The sequence below is a fragment of the Cnephaeus nilssonii genome (assembly GCF_951640355.1).
Source record: "Cnephaeus nilssonii genome assembly, chromosome: 17".
NCBI classification, from domain to species: Eukaryota; Metazoa; Chordata; class Mammalia; order Chiroptera; family Vespertilionidae; genus Cnephaeus; species Cnephaeus nilssonii.
This window is the reverse complement of record NC_137088.1, coordinates 7,472,435-7,494,870: the sequence shown is the minus strand read 5'-3', so window position 1 is coordinate 7,494,870 and position 22,436 is coordinate 7,472,435. Positions and strand designations below refer to the sequence as shown.

General features: G+C 48.5%; 1 long non-coding RNA gene across 2 annotated transcripts in view; it reads right to left on the bottom strand.

Moving 5' to 3' along the window:
- Window positions 1-22,436, bottom strand: part of LOC307113605 — a 125,430-nt gene that overhangs the window by 45,373 nt on the left and 57,621 nt on the right. For both annotated transcript variants that reach the window (XR_013814877.1, XR_013814878.1), the window contains exon 3: window positions 17,189-17,294. This is a non-coding gene — a long non-coding RNA (uncharacterized lncRNA). The remainder of the gene's footprint in view (window positions 1-17,188; window positions 17,295-22,436) is intronic.

The following is a 22,436-nucleotide window of genomic DNA, read 5'->3' as shown; positions in this document are numbered from 1 at the left end:
AGCTCTAAGGGAGCTTTTTGGAGACCAGACCGCCCACTGGCCACAGCCAGAGAATACATTCCACGAGCAACACACCTCACCAGGGCCGCCCAGGTCCTGCCCACCTGTATGGGGAAGCCGACCCCCACCCTCCACGCAGGCTCCCCGGGCAGGAGGACAGCTGGCTGCTCCCTCTCCAGCACAGCCAGTACCACAGACCCCCTCACTGCCCCTCCCAATTGCCTAGGAGTTGAGTCAGAAGCAGGAGGGGAGGCAGGAAGTCCCACGGTGTCATCTTGGGCTAGACTGTGACCAAACTGTGAAGGGCGGGTCCTGGCTGACCCTAGAAACGCCTGGGATCGGGACAAGGGACTGATGGCTCCTGCTGCCCTGAGACTGGGGCTTACTCCATGCGCGGAAAGCGTGTGGAGACCTACGGCTGCCTTTGGGGCCTGGACGGCTGTTTTCACTGAAATTCCATACCCCCACATTCTCCACGGAGGGGGCAGCTGTCCTCCGCCTCCTGGGAGCAGAGTAAGAGGATCTGGCCTCAAAACAAAAACTGGAGACACAATTAGGACCACCCTGGGGCCTCTAAGGACAAACTGGTGAGAGGGACACCCATGATGTCCCCACCCTGTGGTAAGCACCTCCACCATCCTCTGCAAGGAGGACACAATTGTCCTCCCAGCAAGGCGACCGACATGGAGTCCCCAAGATACCTAAGCCCTTCCCTCTTCCAGCTCTTCCCTCTTCCCAAGCTGCCTCTCTCCTGGCAGGGTTCATCCGAGAAGCTGAGAGCCACCCTCAACCCCTGGCCTCCCACCCGCTCCGACACTGCTTCCCTCAGGTGCTCAGCTCACAGATGCAGCCCCTTCTGGGAACCCCCTTCTGGGAACCCGTCTGGAAGCCGAGGTGGCTGCAGCAATGGCCTTTGGAGGGGTCAGTAGCAACTGTGTAATCGGGGAAGCGCCTAGTCCAATTGGAAGCCCACCCTCCCTTTGAACTCTGCCCGATCCCATCCCTCTCCCCTCTCAGCCCAGGGGCCGGTCCTGGTTTTTTCCTGGCAAATCCCAGCCTCCCTGGGGGAGGCCAGCTTGCTGAGTGCGGCGGTGTTGACACAGCCGTCGCTGGACACGTTCCGGGAACGCAGGCCCAGCGTGTGAGATGAGATTTCTCTGAACTGTGTGGTTTCCAACGTGTCAGAAAAACAAACTTGGAGAAGTCTGTTTGGCTTGTGTGTGTGTGTGTGTGTGTGTGTGTGTGTGTGTGTAGACCCCCGCCCCCTTCCGGAGTTGAAAATGCAGTTGGCCTTGGCCAGCCCCTGTTGCTTTAAAAGAAAGAGAGAAAAAAGTCAGTCCTCCCAGCATCTGGTTCCCTGAAACCCGAGGCCTGGACAATGGGAGCTCTTTCAGGCGGCAGGCCCAGGGCCACGTGACCGTGTCTTTGTGCCCAGGGGAGAGCAGGGGAGCTAGCTGCCTCCGCTCTGAGCACCGAGGTCGCGCAGTGTGGCTGAGCTGCTGGCCCTCTCCTCGGCCCGCCTGCCCCCGGGCCCTTGGCTACCCCTCTTCCACCCAAACATCCGAGTTCCTGTTCCCAAAATAGCTGCGTGGGAGGGACCGGCCAGGCAGGGCCTCTGCAGTGGGTGGGTTCTCAGCCCAGGCAGGGATGCAGGGAGCAGGCAGGGCCAGGGTGGAAGAAGGGGGAGGCGGGGACTGCTGTTCCTGCTGCAATTCACAAGCCGCCCCTGTCAGGGCTGCAGCTCAACAGCTGCGGGGAGGCCCAGAGGGCCATCAACACCCACTCCTCACACTCCGCCCACCCTAACTTCTGTTTTTCCCATAAGAGCCAGGCAGGCGGCGGCCCAAGGCTAACCCCTTGCATTGCTTTTCCATGCTCCAGGAAAGGCGCTTTTTAAGGGTGTCTGACCTTCCGATGAACTGGCCAGTAACTCCTCCTTTCTCCCCAGGGACTGTGGCTACCTGGCCACAGGACACTGGAAGAAATTCCTGCTCCCCACCTCCCACCTTCCCCGGAAATGATGCCAGAGAAGCCCCTTTGTTTGTTGCAAAAAGAGTGACCCCAAAAGGAGGACAAACAATCCAATTTAAAAATGGGCAAAGGACCTAAACAGGCACTTCTCCAACGTGGACATTCCGACGGCCAAGAGACCTGTGAAAAATGCTCACAGTCACTGATCATCTGGAGAGATGTAAATTAAAACGACAATGAGGTATCACCTCACACAGGTCAGAATGGCTACCATCAACAAATCCTCAAAGGACAAGTGCTGGCCAGGATGCGGAGAAAAGGGAACCCTCGTGCACTGCTGGTGGGAATGCAGACTGGTGCAGCCACTGTGGAGAACAGTATGGAGTTTCCTCATAAAAATGAAAAATGGAACTCCGATTTGGCCCAGTGATCCCACTTCTAAGAAAGCAGAAACACCAATCAGGAAGAATATATGCACCCCTATGTTCATAGCAGCACAATTACAATAGCTAAGGTTTGGACACAGCCCAAGTGCCCATCAGCAGATGAGTGGATAAGAGAGTTGTGGTACATTTACACAATGGAATACTATGAAGCTATAAAAAAGAAAGAACTCTTATCATTTGCAACAGCATGAATGGACCTGGAGAGTATAACGCTAAGTGAAAGAAGTCAGCCAGAGAAAGACAAGTATCACGTGACCTCACTCATACGTGGAATCTAAGTAACAAAATAAACCGATGAACAGAATGGATCCAGAGACATGGAAGCATGGAACAGAGTGTGGAATCTCGAAGAGAAGGTGGGGGAAGGTGGGTGGGTGGAAGGTAATCAACCAAAGACCTTGTATGCATATATGCATGGCCCATGGACACAGACAATAGGGTGGTGAAGGCCTGGGGGGGGACAGGGGCAGGCTGGAGGGGGTCGATGGGGGAAAAAGGGAGACTTTCAACAATAGTGAATTATTTTGAAAAACACAAATATATAAAGTAAAAGAAAACAGAACTTGGTCTGTGTGGGTTGGGGGTGGAGGGAGGATGCTATAGAAAATAACTTTTTTAAAAACAACTGACCTGACCAAACTTATTTTGCAAAGAAGTAAACTCCGTCCCAGAGCGGGGAAGTGACCCACACGAGGCCTTGTGCTGCCTCAGTTGTGGAAGAAGGCGGCACCAGCTCTCCAATAGGAACCCCTATTGGGGGTCCTCGCTTTACCTTACTCTTAAAGGCAAGTTCAGAATTCCAGGGAGGCCCTGGCACTGGGCCTTTTTTTTTTTTTTTTTTTTTTTTCAGGTAATCGCCTTGGCAAATGTGCTGAGCTGTAATGACTTTGGAGGTTTCAAAGTCCCCGGCGTCACTTGAGCCTTTGTTTCCCAGGACAGAGCCCGTGGTTGACTCTCTGGCAGATGACTAATGGCAAGACGACTTTGGAGTCTGGTTACCAAGGTCGGAGTTGTAGAATGTGAGACTGCCGCCGGGAGGGGCCCTGTGCTGAGGGAGGGGGATCCTGAGTGTCCGCTCGCAGAGCTGCAGAGTCAAAGATGAGAGCAGTGGCTCTCCGGGAGCAAGAGCTGTGGCCTGGCTGGTGTAGCTCATGCACCAGGAGGTTGCTGGTTTGATTCTGGTCCGGCACATGCCCAGGTTGTGGCTCCATCCCGTCAGGGGCATGCAGGAGGCAGCTGATCTCTCTCTCTCTCTCTCTCTCTCTCTCTCTCTCTCTCTCTCTCTTTCTTCTCCACCCACCCCCCTTCCTTTCTCTGAACTGGTTTGAAATGGAAGTGCAGAGCAAAGGGAAGGAGCCTGTCAGTTGAGAGGTGCCTTCGATGCCTGGGCCACAGATTCACAGCTGGGAACCCAGAAAAAACTCCAAGTTCTAGCTGGATCCGGGCATCATGCGGGGGGGGGGGGGGGGGGGGGGAGGTGAGGCGGGGTGCTGTGGGTGCTGGGGGCGCGGGGCTGGAGGCAGCTGTCCCTGGGCTCACAGTGCGGGTTCATTATGTGTAAGCTCAGTGGAGAATTACATTATTCTATGCAGCTCAGAGACTTGACAAGGTACCTCAGCTCAATATTGGGCTCATTTGGAGAGACCCATGGCGTGTACTAGAAACACCTGAGCTTCAGAACCAAACAGAAAACTGTAAATTCCAGCTCCATCCCTTTCTAGCTGAGTGACACCAGGGACATCACCTGACCTGCTAAGCGTGTTTCCTCATCTACGAATCGGCGGGTGCCACCTCCCGAGTTCACAGTGTGTTTCCACATCAGGTATCTCTCAGCCACCTTGCGAAGCTGCTATTGTGGGGCTCGCTTTACCCCTGAAGACACTGAGCCCCAAGAGGAGTCTCCCGCTCAGTCCCACACGCCTGAGGGGTGTCCCAGTTGAGCAGATCTGGGCTGGGCTCCTGGTCCCCACGCTTCCCACCACCCCATGCTGCCTCTTCCCCAATCTCCAACCGGGCCAGGGAGAACACGGGGCCGAGAAACACTGCATTCTGAAACAGCCACGGTTTGCTTTTCCAGCTTGGGCTGGGCGTCACGGCTCCCGCAGAGAAGGGTGGTGAGAAGGGCCGTCCTGCCATCCACGGGGTGGTGACCAGAGAACACATCGTCAACATCTCAAGTGCATCCATGGGGTGGGTTTCAAGAAGCGTGTCCCTTGGGCACTGGAGGGGACCCGGAAATTTGCCATGAAGGAGATGGGAACGCCAGATGTCCGCATTGACACAGGCTGAGCAAAACTTCCTGGGCCGAAGGAGTAAGGAATGGCCCATATGGTACCCAGGTACAGTTGTCCGGACAACGTAGCAAGGATGAAGATGCACCAGACAAGCTCTATACATTGCTCACCTGTGTACTTGTCACCGCTTTCAAACATCTACAACAGTTCATGTGGGTGAGAACTAACTGCTGACTGTCAAATAAAGTTATAAAACTGCAAAAAATAAAACAGCCAAGATTCAAATTTATGGAGAGAGAAAGTAGACTGCAGTGGCTTGGAGCTGGGGGACTGGGGAGGGGAGGGGGGTGGATGGAGATTAACTGTAAGCTGGCACAGGGGATCTCACTGGGGGATGAAAAGGTTGTAAAACTGATTTATGGTGACGGCCGCACAACGCTGTAAATTCACTCTAAAGCACTGAATTGTACACTTGAGTTGTAGGATATATTTATAAACTGCACCTCACCAAAGCTGTTAACAAAAAGCTAAGATTAGCCCTAGCTGGTTTGGCTCAGTGGATAGAGCATCGGCCTGTGGACTGAAGGGTCCCAGGTTCGATTCCTGTCAAAGGCACATGCCTGGGGTTGCGGGCTCAGTCCCCAGTTGGGGGGCATGCAGGAGGCAACCAGTCAATGATTCTCTCTTATCATTGATGTTTCTATCTCTCTCTCTCTTCCTCTCTGAAATCAATAAAAATATATATTTTTTTAAAAGCCAAGATTATAAAGTCCTCATTTTCTCAGAAGACTGTCTATTTTCGCAATCATATTTGGAAATAATTAGTATTAGCTTATTTCCTTCATAATGTGTCCTTTGTCATTATTGATTTGGAAAATAAGAGGAAGATCCTCTTTCCTCTAACTGTAACCATTGGCCACACGGTTACTCTCTGCTTCCTTTTGTTCTCCTCCCTGTGAGACCACAGGTTGGCAACCGTGAGACCAGTCCGTGTGAGAAGTCATACATGTAACGGTGGCACGGGGGTGGCATGTTACGCACGCTGGCAAATGGCAGGGCTAGAGACCTGGAAGCTCCTATACACCCTCCCATCCGAGGGTGAGTCGCTCCATGAAGCAAGGCAGTTTGCATTTTCATGTCCGCCTGGGGCTATGAGTGCAGTGGACCTGGCTGGGCAGCAGAAACCTCCCTGCTCAGGAGAGCCCCACCCCACCTCCCAGTCCCCAGCCTGGCTGGACAGACCCTGGCCTTTCAGAAGACTGTGCTGTGGTTCCCGGGGCATCAGCGGCACGTGGGAGGGCTGCGTCACTAATTCTTCCCCACGAAGGCCAAGGAGGGGGACATTCCAGCAAGGCTGTACCCTAAGAAAGGGCGGGGCCTGCAGATGGGGAGTTCCCCTGAGTGCTCTGTGCTGGCCGATTCCACTCCATTCCTTACACCTGGAGAGCCGAACAGCCGCTCTTCGTGGCTATGGTTTAAACTAGGAAGTGATGTCTGTGGTCTGGTGACACTGGCACACAGCCAGTTCACATGTTGTATGTGGGATGGGACTTGGCGAGGGTGTGCATCACCCCCACAGTGTGTCCAGAACCAGCTGTGGCCGTGAGGGGGAGAGAAGACGCCTCGGAGGTGCTGGGGCCCTCTGGCCCAGCTGCCCGTTCTTGGCCCCGGCGGGAGCAGGGAGGGTTGGAGGCAGGCCGTCCATTTGGGAGATGATGGCAGCGTGGGCAGAGGAGCGGCGGCAGGCTCGGCGGGCACGTGAATGAGCAGGTTGCCAGTGGGGCAGTGAGGCTGTGAGGAAGGAGCTAGGATTTGACGAGGAACAGATTCTCACACCTGAGGGAGCGTCAGAACCTCCCGGAGGCCCCCTCAGAGTTTCTGGGTCAGTAGCTCTGAAGTGGGGGGAGCCTGAGAATGTGCATTGCCATCAAGTTCCCAGGTGGTAGCAAAAATAACAGCAAAGTCCTGGCCGGGTGGCTCAGCTGGTCAGAGCCTCGTCCCCATAGGCCTAGGTTGTGGGTTTGATCCCAGTCAGCGCACATACAAGAAACAACCAATGACTACATAAATAAGTGGAACAACAAATCGATGTTTCTCTCTCTCTCTCTAAAATCAATCAATAAAAAATATTCTAAAGTAACAGCAAAGAGCATGCTTCAGGGTGGTCAGAGTTGGGACAGTTACCCACCAATCGCTGCCTCTCATTGGCTGAAGGCTGCTCCTGGGGTGGGGACCTCCCTGGCATCCCGTGTACCAGCCTCACCAGGCCCTGCAGCCGGAGAAAGCCCTCAGGCCGAGCGTAGCAGGCTCTCCTTGTGAGGAGCCCCAGGGCATGTGGGAACAGAGTGCTGGGCGCCAGAGGTCCTGCCACACCACCTACAGGAAGTGTGTGAGATGAAATCACACTCCCCTGAGTTCGATGAAAGAGCACTCCACCACCTCGCACAAAAGAGTCAGTGCCCAGCTGCTCTGGCACTCACCGCTGTGTGACCTCCAACAAGTCTCTCACCCTCTCTGGGCCCCCAGCTGGAAGATTCCTAAGGCCCCATCTATCTCAAAATCTCCCCAATTCTCTGACAACCAGATCCGAGTTACCATGCTCAACCACCGCCTGCGAAACGCTCCGTCCTGAGCAGAGCTGCAAGGAAGCTCCAACATTCACATTGTTGCCCCTGCCCAACCCTCCCCCGGACTCGACCAGGCCAGTGCTGCCCCCAGAGTGCCAGGCAGTGCACGCCCTAGGGTGGCCTCCTGGGTGGGCCCTCAGGCCCCTGGTCCCAGGCACCAGGCTCCCCGCCATCCTGGGCGGGTGTATCAGCATTGATGAGGTACTTAGTCTCAATCAAGGGTGATAAGACTATGCATTTTCTTCTAATGGGCTATGCCTCGGAACTAATAAGCTGCTTAATCTTTGCATTTGGGCTAGGATGATGTGTTACAGCTGACCCCATTGTTGCCCCACCTCCGCCCTTTCCCTGGGCAGCCTGGCCATCACCAGTGCCTGGTGGTTGGGCTTCCTGGGCACCTGGGTGTGAAGGCAAGCCTGGGATTCCGCAGGGCACTAGACAGGGTAGTCTGGGCTTTCCGGTGTCAGGGGCGCTCGAGGCTCCTGCAGCTGGTGCAGAGGAAGCACCTGGGACTCAGTAAGTGTACCCTGGCCTGAGCCCCATGGCTCTGTGAGCAGAAATCCTATTACAGTTGCCCCCTGAGGCAGGTAAGAGCTTTGCACCCCTCTATCAGTAAGGCTGTCTCTACGGGCTGCCTTGGAGGGCAGTATTCAGACCTCCTGGGCGAGGTGGGCTCGGAGGGCAATTCTCAGAAAAGGGGGGCTGCTGTGAACCCCATCAGCTCCTCACAGCAGCTGGTGGAGGGGTGACCCACGGCCACCAATGACCGGGGAACGCAAACATCAGTTCTCTCAGGTCTCCACACGGAAAAGAGTCGCTGAGAACAGAGGGGAGACCCGGCTTTCTGTAAAGCCCTCCCCATTCACTCAACTGGTGCCATGGAGCACCTGCTACCGGCCTGGCACTGAGTCTTACCCATCAGAGCTGAGGACACACAGCAAAGAAGGCACTGCAGCTGCCCCGCCCCCGCCCTGCTCCCTCTTTCCTTCTCTAGGGGTTTGGGCTAAGAATAGAAATTGAGAAGGTGCTGGTTCCCATGTGGCAAATTTTTCTTCATTGATGGTATGTAATTGCATTTCATTTCCATTCAATAAATCTTCAGAATAAATCTTAAGATGTGCAAAATGAGAAATCAAGATGTAATTGTGAGACCTTAGAGTATCTTGGAAACTATATGTCTAATCCTCTCCCCTCTGGGTACCACTTTGAAGTTGGGTAAATTTTCTTGATTCTTAAAGAAGATAAATTAGAGAAAGAATGTATGCGGGAGTCCTCTATCAAAATACTTACCTTAAAATTTAAAATATTTTATGAGTTCACCATCCCGTACATATTTATTCCTAAGTTACTGTCATATCCCAGAACACATATCCCCTTAAAAAAGAAAGAAAGAAAGAAAGAAAGAAAGAAAGAAAGAAAGAAAGAAAGAAAGAAGAAGAAAGAGGAAGAAAGAAAGAAGAAAGAAAGAAAGAAAGAAAGAAAGAAAGAAGAAAAGAAGAAGAGGAAAGAAAGAAAGAAAGAAAGAAAGAAAGAAAGAAAGAAAGAAAGAAAGAGAGAGAGAGAGAGAGAGAGAGAGGAGAGAGAGAAAGAAAGAAAGAAAGAAAGAAAGAAAGAAAGAAAGAAAGAAAGAAAAGAAAGAAAGAAAGAAAGAGAGAGAGAGAGAGAGAAAGGGAGGAAGGGAGGGAGAGAGGAAGGGAGGGGAGGGAGGGAAGAAGGAAAGAAGGAAGGGAAGAAGGAAGAAAACTTTGAAGCCTACATTAGAAACATCCATTTTCAATCTCAGAAAACATTTATCAGTGGCAATCAGAATGATATTGAAGGAGTTTGTTTTTTTTTTTTTAAAAAAAAAAAGGGTTTGTTCATTCTGACTGCATTACAAGCTAAACCTGTTCTTTCTTAATTGCCAACAGCAGAAAGCACATTAAATATCTAATGGGATGTCAAAACCAATCAAATTCTTGCTCCTGCTCATAAACGCTGTGTGTAAGCAATAGCTAAAACTTGTGAAGAGGGAGATCTTGGTGCCCTCACTCGCTCACCCATTCAACCAGGATTACCGAGCGACTCCTGGGCACCCGAGTTGTCCTGAGTGCTGGGGACACCTTGGGGAGCAGACCTCCAAGACGCCTTCAGACGCTGAAATAGTAGGCCCATCATTTTCGGGAGTTGGCATCCGTATTGGGAAGATGTTTCCATTTTAATACTCTGCTGCTCTGATAAATAATGTTCTCCCAGGTTCCCAAAGGGAGAATTAATTTGGGGAAACAAATCAGTTGTCGGTTCACTCATTGTTATGGTAATAGATAAATTAGGTTTTTAATTAAGACTGAGGGAGGATGGAAGAGCAAGAGGCAAAAAAAACACCCAAAAACAAAACAAAACAGATAAACCCCACAGGATTGGATGCAGAAGGGACAGGACAAGTCTCCCTTTTTGCTGTGGCGTCTAAACTTCCCTCCATGAGAACAGCTTCTGCAGGTGAAGGTGTTTCATCCAGGAGGCCCAGCTACAGGCACCTCCTGCCTTGGAAACAGGTCAGCGCCCACCAAAATGCCAGGGATGAGATTCACTATCAGCCATTTAGGGAGGGACAAGGCAGGTATCCCTGTTCTGAAAATGAGTAAGCTGAAGCTTCGAGAAGGACACAAATGAGACAGGGTGTCAGGACTCAAATCCAGGCAGTCTGATGCCGCACGCTCAGAACCTTTCGCCTGTATTAACTTTTAACACATAAAAATGGGGTCTGACCCTAGCCACTTTGACTCAGTGGATAGAGTGTCAGGCCTGTGGACTGAAGGGTCCCAGGTTTGATTCCGGTCAAGGGCATGTACCTCTGTTACAGGCTCCTCCCCTGCCTGGGCCCTGGGCCCTGTGTGCAGGAGGCAACCAAGCAATGTGTTTCTCTCACATTGGTATTTCTCTTTGTCTTTCTCTCTCTCTCTTCTACTCTCTCTGAAAATCAATGGAAAAATATCCTTGAGCCGAAACCGGTTTGGCTCAGTGGATAGAGCATCGGTCTGCGGACTGAGGGGTCCCAGGTTCGATTCCGGTCAAGGGCATGTACTTTGGTTGCGGGCACATCCCCAGTGGGGGATGTGCAGGAGGCAGCTGGTCGATGTTTCTCTCTCATCGATGTTTCTAGCTCTCTATCCCTCTCCCTTCCTCTCTGTAAAAATATCAATAAAATATATTTTTAAAAAAAAAGAAAAAAAAGAAAAATATCCTTGGGTGAGGATTAAAAAAAATAATAAATAAAGTGGCTATTCTGCCTCTAGATTTCTTAAAAACCTACAATATACTCCAAATATTTTTAAAAACAAATAAATAAAATAAAATAAAATAAAAATGGGGTCTGGAAAATGGAACAAATTGATGTTTCTCTTTCTTTCTCTCTGTTTCTTCCTCTCTCTAAAATCAATTAATAAAAAAAATTTAAAAAAGAAAGGGAAAGGATGTGTCCAGTACATTTATCACCCATCTTTATTTTTTGAAATCACTACGATACCTCAAGTGATTTGTGTTAATTGGAAGAAGGAGGAGGAGTAGGAGAAGAAGAAGAAGAAGAAGAGGAGGAGGAGGAGGAGGAGGAGGAGGAGGAAGGGGAGAGGGAGGAGGAGGAGGAGGAGGAGGAGGAAGGGGAGAGGGAGGAGGAGGAGGAGGAGGAGGAGGAAGGGGAGAGGGAGGAGGAGGAGGAGGAGGAGGAGGAGGAGGGGGAGGAGGAGGAGGAGGAGGAGGGGGAGGAGGAGGAGGAGGAGGAAGAAGAAGAAGGAGGAGGAGGAGGAGGAGGAGGAGGAGAAGAGAAGATAAAAAATAAGGGGGGAAATACAGAAGCAGCAGGAAGGAGAATCTGCTGCATTCCCACTATCCACAGACGATGCATTCTCATGTGAATGAAACAAGAGGCTGTGCAGTAAACCCGACAAGCTCAGGGGGGCTGACGGCAATCCTTACAAACTCAGTGACCGAAAGTAACCACACACGATGATCTAATCATAAATTCCTAACTGGGCCCGTCATGGCGAGGAGTCACGTCCCAGGCCTGTCGCTGCCTTAGCCAAGGTCAATCTTGACCTTAAGTGAGCCCTGTCCATTTGTTCTGATGCATCTAGAATAACATACCTTTGAAATGTCAGAGTAATTTTCTTTTCCAGACCCCTCAGAAGCACAGCCACAGGCACCAGGCACCAGACCAAGAAACTCCTCCTTGTTATCTTGTGGCCCGCATACCATCCCTTGTACCGTAATGTGGTTAACTACCCTGCATCCAAGGTAAAGAAAGCATGTATCTCTCCTTCTGGCTTTCTATCCAATCCTAGAGAGTTCTCCGCTTTACTTTCTCCCCCCTCCTTAACCTACCACTAGTAGATTTCATGTAACTTTCCTTACATTTTCTCCTTCGATTCTAAATGCATAAAATAAGCTGCAAAACTGTCAGTTCCCGGCATGTCCTCAAATCTTGGCTCAGATAAATTCTTATAAAGCTTTCTACAAGTTTGGATGGTCTTTCATCAACATTCAACGGGGGCAATATAGCCCCTAAGGACACAAAAATTGGTCCTCATGAGGAGAAAAACGTACTTTTTATGTATATAAAGCACAGCTATCCATCCATACAATACATAAACAGATAAATATACAATATATCTGTAATATTAAAATTTCACTGGGAAACAAAATTAGGGAGAAAACAGTTTAAAAAGTCTCCAGGGGTGGTAGAGTAATAATGTCTTTTTAAGTTGAGAAACACTGCCCATAGGTACCTATTTTAACATATTGGTAGCTATCTGCACAAGTTTTTCTAGCATGCTATGTTTTCTTTCACCAAAAATGGCATTATGTGTACATGTTATACTTTTCCATGTCACTAAGCATTATTCATAACTAGAGGCCCTGTGCACGAAATTCATGCACTCGGGGGGTGGGCGAGTCCCTCAGCCCAGCCTGTGCCCTCTCACAATCTGAGAGTCCTGTGATCCATCGCCCCAAGAGGTAGGCCCTGCCCACCCAGCTGGGGCTCCGCAATGAATTGCCCCCACAGAGGGAGGCCCCGCTCACCTGCCGCAGCACTGTTGCAGGGTAGTCTGGGCCTCCCTCTTTGGGGCGATCGTGGAGCCCCCTGATTGATCAATTGCCCCACCAGCCAGGGACCTGGGCCTGCCTCTGCAGGGCAATCATGGGGCGGTGGCCGGGCCCCTGACCAATTGCATCGCACCTGCCTTGGCTGGCCTGGCGCCAGTGGGTATCATAGCATGGTCATCCTGAAGGTCGCCCGGGCAGTTGTTCTGCTGTTCAGTTGTTTGGTCAACTTGCATATTACACTTTTATTTTTATAGATAACATTTTATACCATTAACAAAGCATCTTGCATACAGTAACTCATATGATATTTACAAAAAGTGTAGAGATAGATATTTTTATTATTACATCCATTTTACAGTTGAAGAAACTGAGGTGCAGAAACTTGCCTCAAAGTCTCTTAGGCAATATAAATAGCAGAGCCAAGACTTGAATCCATTTCTTAAGATCATTGGGTTGACCTTGCTTTTTTTGCCCCCTAGCCTCTTGAGTAGGAAGCTTAGTTCATTTATTTTAAATCTAATTTAGTTTCCTAGTAAATTCTATAAGTTTTCCTCAGGTATCACTTAGGCTTCATCCCAAGATGTGTATAGTTTCTCCATCAGAGAGACACGATCCTCCCTGCATTTGCAAACCTGTTACCAGGTTCCAATGAGATATTAAGGGAAAGGACTTCATTAAGCCTGAAGAGCTTTCCTTTTCATGTGACCTTGTAGCTTCTTAGATGATACTGACTACCTGTCCCTAAACAGGCCTTCGACAGACGTCTGGCCCTTGGTCTGGCATCAGGAGGCTGTAGAAGGCTTGCCCTCCCAGGTGAATGCCTTTACCTTTCCCTTGTTCTAGACCCCATGCCCAATCCCACACTTGGGGTCCTGTTCACAGCACGAATGTGGTGGGCATTGAAGGACTAACTGTTCATTTAATTCAGCAGCAGGCAACCGGCAGCAAATAGGCCTTGAGAAGAAATGACAATGAGAAACACTGGTCTCGTTTTTGCCATGAATTCTATTATATTTTTTTGTTTTGATTTCTTTGAAAAGGAGAAGACGGAAAATTTCTGTCCAGCTCAAGCCCTGCTAGCCATAACGTAGAAAGAGAGCGTGTGTTTGCAGGCAGGCACTTGGGTACCTGCAGCTGAGGCTTTGCACAGAGCCCGCCTGGCCTCCTGGAACCCTGCATTCCACGTGTAATCTGACCCTTTCTTGATAAATCATGGCAGGCTTCTTCCACCGTGGCTACGCCTGGAGCTGGTCTGGTGTCTTCTCGGAGCCCTTTCCCATCACCTGCACCGCAGGCCACTCTCTGAGCCAGTTTAGACCAGTTCAGGCTCTGCTCTTCCAGTGAGAGTAGTGCAGAAAAACATTCTGCTGTCTTGTAAAACTTGTTCAGCTGAGAACTTGGCTACAAGGGTTGCTATGGCAACTTGAGCAGATGATTAGGGAGAAAGCTGTGTTTCCTGTTGGAGTGTGGGGTGTGTGCTTGTGTGTGCACATGGGTGTGTGTAGCACAGAGAAAAAGAATGACATTCCTACGAAGAAATCCACATAAGGCCCCGGGATTACCCCATAAGCCATGTCCGTTGTTCCCAGTTGAGTGGACCCCGGATGCCATTGCAATTGCAATTTCAAGACAGCATGAAGCCAATCCTTTTCAAATTGTGTAGGTTAGATCTGTGCTTGTGGAAATCTTCCCCTCAAGTGTGTTTCCACCACATTTTATGAGAGTATAGTTCCCTCATAGTCTCTCACATCAATGGGCCTTCAGGTATCTACAGACGGATGGACACCGTGCCTGTCAACCTGGAAACGCTCTTCATGGCAGGTGACAGGTATGCTCTGACTGCTTATGAGAACTGGATGCACCTTTGAATGTGAATTTACTGGCACTTGAGCTTTTTAAAATTAAGTCTAGATTTTCTACAAGGTGTATCATCAGAATTACAGATTTATATTTTTAAATATTTGTATTTGTTTTTATTGATTCTAGAGAGAGGAAGGCAGAGGGAGGGAGGGAGGGAGAGAAACATCGATGAGAGAGAAACATCCATCGGCTGCCTCCTACACGCCCCCTACTGGGGATCCACCTTGCAACCGGGGCATGTGCCCTGACAAGGAATCCAACCGTGACCTGGTTCATAGGTAGATGCTCAACCACTGAGCCACACTGGCCAGGCATGAATCACAGATTTTGACTCATGTCGTGCACTCAGAATTTGTAAGAATGTTTACACTCTCAGTACCTTTGTATGTAACTCAGAGTTTTATACACTTTGAGTGTATTTACTTAATAAAATATTTTAAACTTTCAGGGATAAAACATCTGAATCACATATAACTGAAAAAATGTGGCAGTGTTAACACTAGACTTTTTAGAGACAAAACAAAACTCCGCACAGATCCCTCTCCTCTCAGACATTAAGTACAAGAGATTTGCTGGTGCTTCTAATGTATCCAGCTCTGTTCTAAGTGTTTTTCTACGTTCTTATTCACTGAGTCCTAACAATAACAACACAAAGCAGATATTACTATTATCTCTATCCTACAGAAAAGGAAATGCAGACACAGAGAGAAGCCACAGGGCAGTAAAGGTGAGATGGGGATGCACATTGGGTGATCTGGCTTCACCGCCCTGTCCTCCCCAGACCAGGGATCTGCCCTGGGGTGGGGCAGGAGATGGAGATCCCTGCTCAGAGCCCACCCCAGCACTTTTCTCTATTGCTCCCCCTCCAGCTCTCTGACTCTCCCCTCCTCACCCCTCCTACGGATCTGACTTCCTTTGGGGTAAGACAACCAATTCTTCCATCATCCTGTACTCCTTCAGAAACTATTGTTTAGGGTCTAAACTTTGGCCTTCTGTTGTTCAGGCAGTCTAGAATTTTGAAGGTCTTATCTCTCAAAGTTACTGCCTCTGCCCTCAGCTTCAAAAGTCTGTTTCAAAACCCAAAGCTGAGCACTGGCTCATTCCTACCCCCATGTCTCAGTCTGCTCCCGAGAAGCTAACTCTCAGCCTCATGGGCTAATTATAGCGGAGGAAGGACTGTAGATTAAAATGAATTAGTAAGAATGAAGATACTTCGATTAAAATTTCAAAATATTATTCTTCTACATGTTGAATCTGGGAATAAAAATATTATTAATTGCATTTATGGGAAATACATGAATAAATAAATAGAATGTGCTAATATTTTAGCTATTCAGATCTGCTGCAATGGCATATGTTATAAATAAAGCCAACAGATCTATCAGCCCTGTCAGAGTGCTTTCTCCCAACATCCAATCTTCCTTTTAGATCAAAATCATCCCAATTTTCAGCCGCAGCATTCCTGAGCTAGGTGTGGCCATTTGACCAAATTCTGGTTCAAAGCACTTCTGTCTACTGGCCTTAGGAGCTCGAACTGGTCATAGAGTCTCAATCACAGAACAAAAACACCAGAAAGAACCATGGAGATAAGCCATCTGAGGCAGGGGAGGGAAGAAAGAACAGAACTGTGAAGTGAGGTTCCCAGGCTCCCATGAGCCACTGAAAAGGGTGGATCTTGAACCCAGTCATCTGCTGGCTATAGAAAGTCTTTGACATGACCCCACAATTCCCTCCCCTTCTCTTCCCTAAGTTTCAGCTTTTTCTTCTGCAATGTGAGGATAATAAGAGCACATACACTGAGTGGCCAGATTATTATGATCTCTGAACGCATAATAATCTGGCCACTCAGTGTATATCATCATATATAATAAAAGGCTAATATGCAAATTGTCCCCTCGACCAGGATTTCGACCAGAAGGCAGGCCAGCCAACTGCCCATGTCCCCTCCCCCTGGCCAGGTTGGCCGGACCCCACCCATACACGAATTCATGCACCGGGCCTCTAATATATATACATATACACACATATATATATATATGTGTGTATACACACACACACACACACACACACACACACACACACACACACTGAGTGGCTAGATTATTATGTGTTCAGAGATCATAATAATCTGGCCACTCAGTGTATGTAGTGGACAGAGTGAATGTTCACCCCCACCGATTCTATTCCACTCCTCCCCCACTGAGTAGTGGAAATGTGATTTGAAAAATTGGCCCTTACTCCAAAGGCAGACCTTGATTAGTCTCGGCCAATTATAATAATTTCATTTCCCCTGCAACTGACTGAGTCCCTTGGCATTCTCTGTGTACACTGTTATTGGATAAGGCATGGACACGTGACCTAGGTTGGACCAATGAGAATTAAGGAGAGATATTTGCTTATTGGAAAAGAAGAAGTGCCTTCTTCCCCTCCTCTTCCCTCTCCTCCTCCTCTTCTCTCTCCTTCTCTTCTCCTTCCTTTCTCCAAACATAAAGGCGTTCTCCTAGAGTGCTGATTGAGATCAGTAACCACCCTACAACCTAAATTATTGTCCTGAGTTGTGAGCTTAAATAAGGCAACACAAGCACTTAGCACAATGCCTAGCCAAAAAAGTGCTCAAATAACACAGCCAGTCATACAACAGTCTGTCCGCAACTTTCCTGATTCATAAGGAAATTACTGCATCGTTCCATTCTATTCCATCTCGGTCAAGGTGTAAGAATTCCTTTACAGCCCATTCCCTGCAAACAGTTCACGTTCCCAAACCTCTGTTCAGAGGGGCATCAGGGGGTCCTGGTGGATTATCTTCCAGCTACAGGTGAGTGGGAGAAATGGGTACATCTCCCTTCTACCCCATTCCTCATCCTAAAGACAGAAGGACCTTCTTCTCCCCCTCACTCTGAGCATTCATGGTCCTCTGTACCCTCCTTCCCAGTTGGCCTCTTCCTCCCCAGCACACCAGCCCCAGTAGTACCTGGTTTGGGAGAGCAGCATGCATCCCGTTAGTCGCTGTGGACTGCAGCTTCCTTAAGTCTTTGGTTCTGCCTCATTAGGAAAATAAAGAGTAGCTTTTAGGGTACCTATGAGAGAAAAGGAGGGGCAGGAAAAAAATAATAGGTCACATAAAGATAGATTCTCCACCCTTTTGAGAAACCAATGCATTCACCCATTTGAAGCATCTAATCGAAGCATCTGGGTCATCACAAGGACCCAAGTCATAACAGCAATTGCTATTTGTAATGGATTCATTGTAAACATGGCTCCAGTCCTGCACCTCTGCTCATAGCTTTGCTTCTTTGCAATGTGACTTTGCAGCTCCTCCCATCAAGACACAGAGACTACCTTCCTCCCCCCGCGCCCCCCCACCCCCCGCCACCCCCAAATCTGGGCCAGTTTGTGATTTGCTCTGGCCAATAAGATGTAGAGAAAGGGATGGAGGGCCAGAGCTGAATGAGGCCTTCGGTGGTCTCGTGTGCTTTCCTCTCCTTCTTAGAACCCAGCCTCGCTACCATGAAAACAAGCCAGAGTATGGGAGGTCATGTGGAGGAAAGACAAGCCAACCCAGGGGCTGAAAATGCCCTAGTGAGCCCAGCTAGTATCAACAGAACATGGGCAAGATTAGCAGAACTGCCCCGCCAATGCACAGACTCACCACCTGGGTTAAATGTTTATTGTTGTACGCCACTGAGGTTTTCCTGGTTGTTTTTTCATGCAATATACTTGTGGCAATAGCAAACTGATGTGTCGCTTTGGGTGTTTTTTACTATTATTATTCTTTTAAACAGGCAGCGGGCTGAAGAAGAAAGAGAAATTCTGTGGGCAGGCCGGCTAACAGCTGCTCAGGCAGACAGAGCCCCCTGGTCAAGTAGGTCATGGACGGGAGAGATGGAGAAGGTGGAAGCAGGAAGGAGAAGACAGCACCTTCTGAATTTGCAACTGTGGCCTTCCCTTACGTCAGTGGTCTTCCAATTTTGCTAACGTGCACATCTCCAAAAGAATTTTGAAGAACCAATGCACCCCATTGCATATTTTTAAGTTCACATGTAAACGTTTACATCATAAGTTTAGCGATTGCAAGGAATATAATTTTCTGCAAATGTTGACATTGAAACATGAAACTATTAGTCTTTTAAAATATTAAAGGGAATCTGGAGCTCATAATAATTTCATGCTCACCACCTAATTTAAAATATATGCATAAGCTCTTCTGCACTGTTGAGAAATTTTACTTCTTTCATTTTTCTCCTTGAATTCATATTTCTTTTCTACTTCCTTCACAAACCTTGAACATAATTTAACATACTTCTAAAATTTGAAAATCTTTTATTGATCACCTCATTATACATTTAAAATATATTAAATATATATTTTAGTACATTAAAAAATGTATTTTATTCTTGTGACCTTGAGCCTCTCTGTGTTTAAAAAAAAAAATTGCTTCTGAATTGAATTATCACACAACCGACCAAAACTGCAAAAAAAACTACCAAATTTGATAACTTTTTAAACATAAAATGTTAAATATAATTGGAAATGCATCTCCTAATGAGATGAAATACGGTCTAACTTTTCATATGCATTTAATGAAATAGAAAGGTCCATTCTGCTGAAAATTAATCAGTCTAGAAGCTACAATAATATTATTCTTGTTAACAGGAGGTAGAAAAGATTAAATGGTTTATATGGTAAAATAAAATGAGCATTAGCTATCACTGAATTATTTCGTGATGTGATTTCATAAAGAGGATTTTAAATCATCTTGCTGAATAGCATACACGGCATCCAAAACAAGCCACCTAAAATTTTATCTGTGGGTCATACGTGATGTGTCTTGAGAATTGTGGCTGTCTGGGCAAACCTCCCGCTGTATTTAAATGGGTCTGTGTCCCTGAGCTCCGTTCTTGGGCTGAGCGAGGCTGCTCTGCCTTTCCGCTGAAGACCTGACCTGGGCTTAGCACGGAGCACAGTTGGAAAGTATTGCTGACATTGAAATACCTTTTTAAAAGCTGACTGACTTCTTTTTCCTTTAGCACTCACTGCTTCTGACTAATGCTCTCTTTGCTTTGTTGTCATTGGATTCTGTTTCAAGAAGGAAAATTATCTTGGCTCCCACCGCTCAGACCGCCATATGTCCGGATTCAGAACATCCTAACGTATCAAAATGCTGTTTCTTATAGACCATCGTCTCCCTTCACATAAGATGTATGCGATGGGGAAATATGGGCGTTCACAGGGCAGTGGAATCCTGAGGAGGCAGCAAAGGACTCCTCCCCTTCTCTCCATCCTCCCTGAGGTTTTCAGGTCTGGTGGCAACGTGCCAGAGGAAGTGGAGTGAAGGGTATGCTTTTTTTTTTTTTTTAAATAATAAAGTAGGGGAACCAATTTTGTAAATTCAGATGCATTCTCATGCAAATCAAACCAGAAAATTGTGTGCATGGAAATTAAGGATCTGGAAAATGATTCCTTTAAAACAGCCTGAGCTCCTGCTCGGTGCCCCCTGGAACTCTTCCAAAGGCCCCTGGGGGCTCACTCACTAGGTGCTTTCCTGTCTACACAAAGGCTCCTGCATCCATTGTCTCCCCAGACCCCACATTGGGCTGAAGAGAAGAAAGAGGGCTCACATATCCAGTTTATTGAGGTGGAGACAGAAGCTGGGGGGGGGGGGGAGGGAAGGAGGGGGAATTAGGTGACTGTCCCAGACCCATGTATGCAGTTGGGGACAGTAGCAGAATCCCTAATGCAGCACTGAGACCTCTCAGCCCTTAGATGGGGACCTGTGCAGGATGCTTTAATGTGTTGGCTGGGTGTCCTCTGTTGCCAGCCACTGGGCCCGACTGGGAGATGGGGGGTGAGGGGGAGGGTGTCTAGAGTGCCTGCCTCCATGAGGCTCCAGACAAAGCTGAAGTAATATTGGTAAGCTATTCATAAAGAAATCCTATCTAATAAAGAGGGAATATTCTAATTGACCCTCCCACCATCACAAATATGGTGGCACCCACAGCCAATAAGGAGGAAATATGCTAATTGACCGCCACGCCCTCAAAGATGGCAGCACCCACAGCCACAAGATAGCGGCGCCCAGTCCTCTCAGCCCTGCTGGGGTGCCTGCCTCCGGAGTCCCCCAGTCCCCCCAGCTGCCCAGGGCCATCCCAAGGTGCAGGCAAGCCTCGGATGGCAGAAGCCCAGCTGCCCAGGGCTGCCCAAGGCTCAGGTAACCAGGGCCAGCTGAGGCTTGTGCTGCCAGCAGTGGCAGCAGCAGAGGTGTGATGGGGCATCACCTTTCCCTGATCACCAGGTTGCCTCCCGCCCCTGAGGGCTTCCGGACTGTGAGAGGAGGTAGGCCAGGCTGAGGGACCCCACCCTCCAGTGCATGAATTTTCATGCACGGGCCTCTAGTATATCTGTATTAATTGATTGCTCGATAGATAGATTGATAGGGACAGAGAGAGAGAGAGAGAAAACAAGTAATTATATAATTCTTGTTAGAACTAGAAAGAGACAAATGCAAATTTTCAGCATAAGAAAAAAGAGGGTCAAATGATCTTTCAGAGTCTTGTTTCTTAACAAACAGCTTAAAATCAATATCCCAAAAGGCAGCTTTAGGGTGGCACCACTTTGGTTCCCTTCACTTGTCTTGGTGCACATGGGCTAATCTCCCTCTACAGGGGCTGTACCGCTGTCTGGCTCTCACCGACAATGTATGAAACTGCCTACGTACCCATGTCAATAGACAGTGCTATCAGACTTATACTAGTATATGATCACCAATCTGAACAGTTAAAAAGCAGCATCTTAGCGTGGTTTTAATTTTTAGCATTTTTTATCTTAAGACTAGAAAATACCATATGCTTGCTGAGCTGGAGGGAGGGGACCCAGGCTGTCAGCCATACCTGGGCCACATGAAGAAGGCCAGATTGGGAGATGGTCAATCAATCGCAGGCAGAGAGAAGCAGAATTGAGAGACAGAAAAGGGGTGGAGGATCCCTGGCTCAGACACCCACCCACCCCCAAAACACACACACACACACACACACACACACACACACACACACACACACACTGGACTCCATTAACCAGTGAGTCAGTCCCCTCGTTGGATTTAAGCTAGTTCAAACTGGGGTTCTGTTGACCCCATCCAGACGGAGGGTGCTCAAACAGCCCCTTCGGCTGCTCTGATCTGGCTGCCAGGTGGGCCTGCCAGCTGCCTGGCCAGGAACCAGCACACGCTGTAGGTACAGCACAGCCACTGTGGAAGGGCTTGGCGGTCTCTAATACAGTGAACAGACACCTACCGCACGGCACCTTGATTCCTCCCCCAGGCATGTGCCCTGGGGAAATGACTGCATGTGTCCCCAAGAAGACATGGCTGCTCTGATCGTAGTAAACAAACCCTCGAAATTATCCAAATGCCCATTAACAAGAAAATGAAAAGAGAGAAGGAAAAAACTGAGGTATTTCTTCTGATGAAATACCACTCAGCAGTAAAAAGAAATAAACTACAATATAGAAGGAGCTCATGGACATGACGTCTAGCAGAAGCCAGGCATAAAAGACTGTATTTCATGTTTCCATTTCCATGAAGTTCAGAACAGACAAAACTAACCTACAGTGATGAGGTTAGAATGCCTGTTACCCCTGCAGGGGGCATTTCCTGGAAGGAGGCATGAAGGCGCTTTCTGGGTAATAAAATATTCCATATCTTGATTGGCATGGTAGTTACATTGGGTGTTTGCAATTGTCAAAATACAGTAAGGTTTACTTTTTTAAAAAATATATATTTTATTTATTTCAGAGAGGATGGGAGAGGGAGAGAGAGGTAGAAACATCAACGATGAGAGAGAATCATTGATTGTCTGCCTTCTGCATGACACACTGGGGATCGAGCCCGCAACCCTGGGCTTATGGCTTGACCAGGAATCGAACCGTGACCGCTTGGTTCATAGGTTGATGTTCAACCACTGAGCCATGCCGGCCAGACCTCAAGATTTACATTTTTAAATTATAACTAAAAAAAATAAATCTTACCTTATAATAGAGAAACATGCAAATTGACCGCACCTCCGCTATGCCCACGATTGGGCCGGCAGGAGGCTGGGGGCGGGACTCCGGGTGGCATATCCGCCGTTGAGAACTTCAAGATGGCGGTGCCAAGTGGCCGGGCCCATGCCGCCGCTCCCCGGGGTGCCTGGGGCGATCGGCACCCGGGGGGGCATGGCCGGACC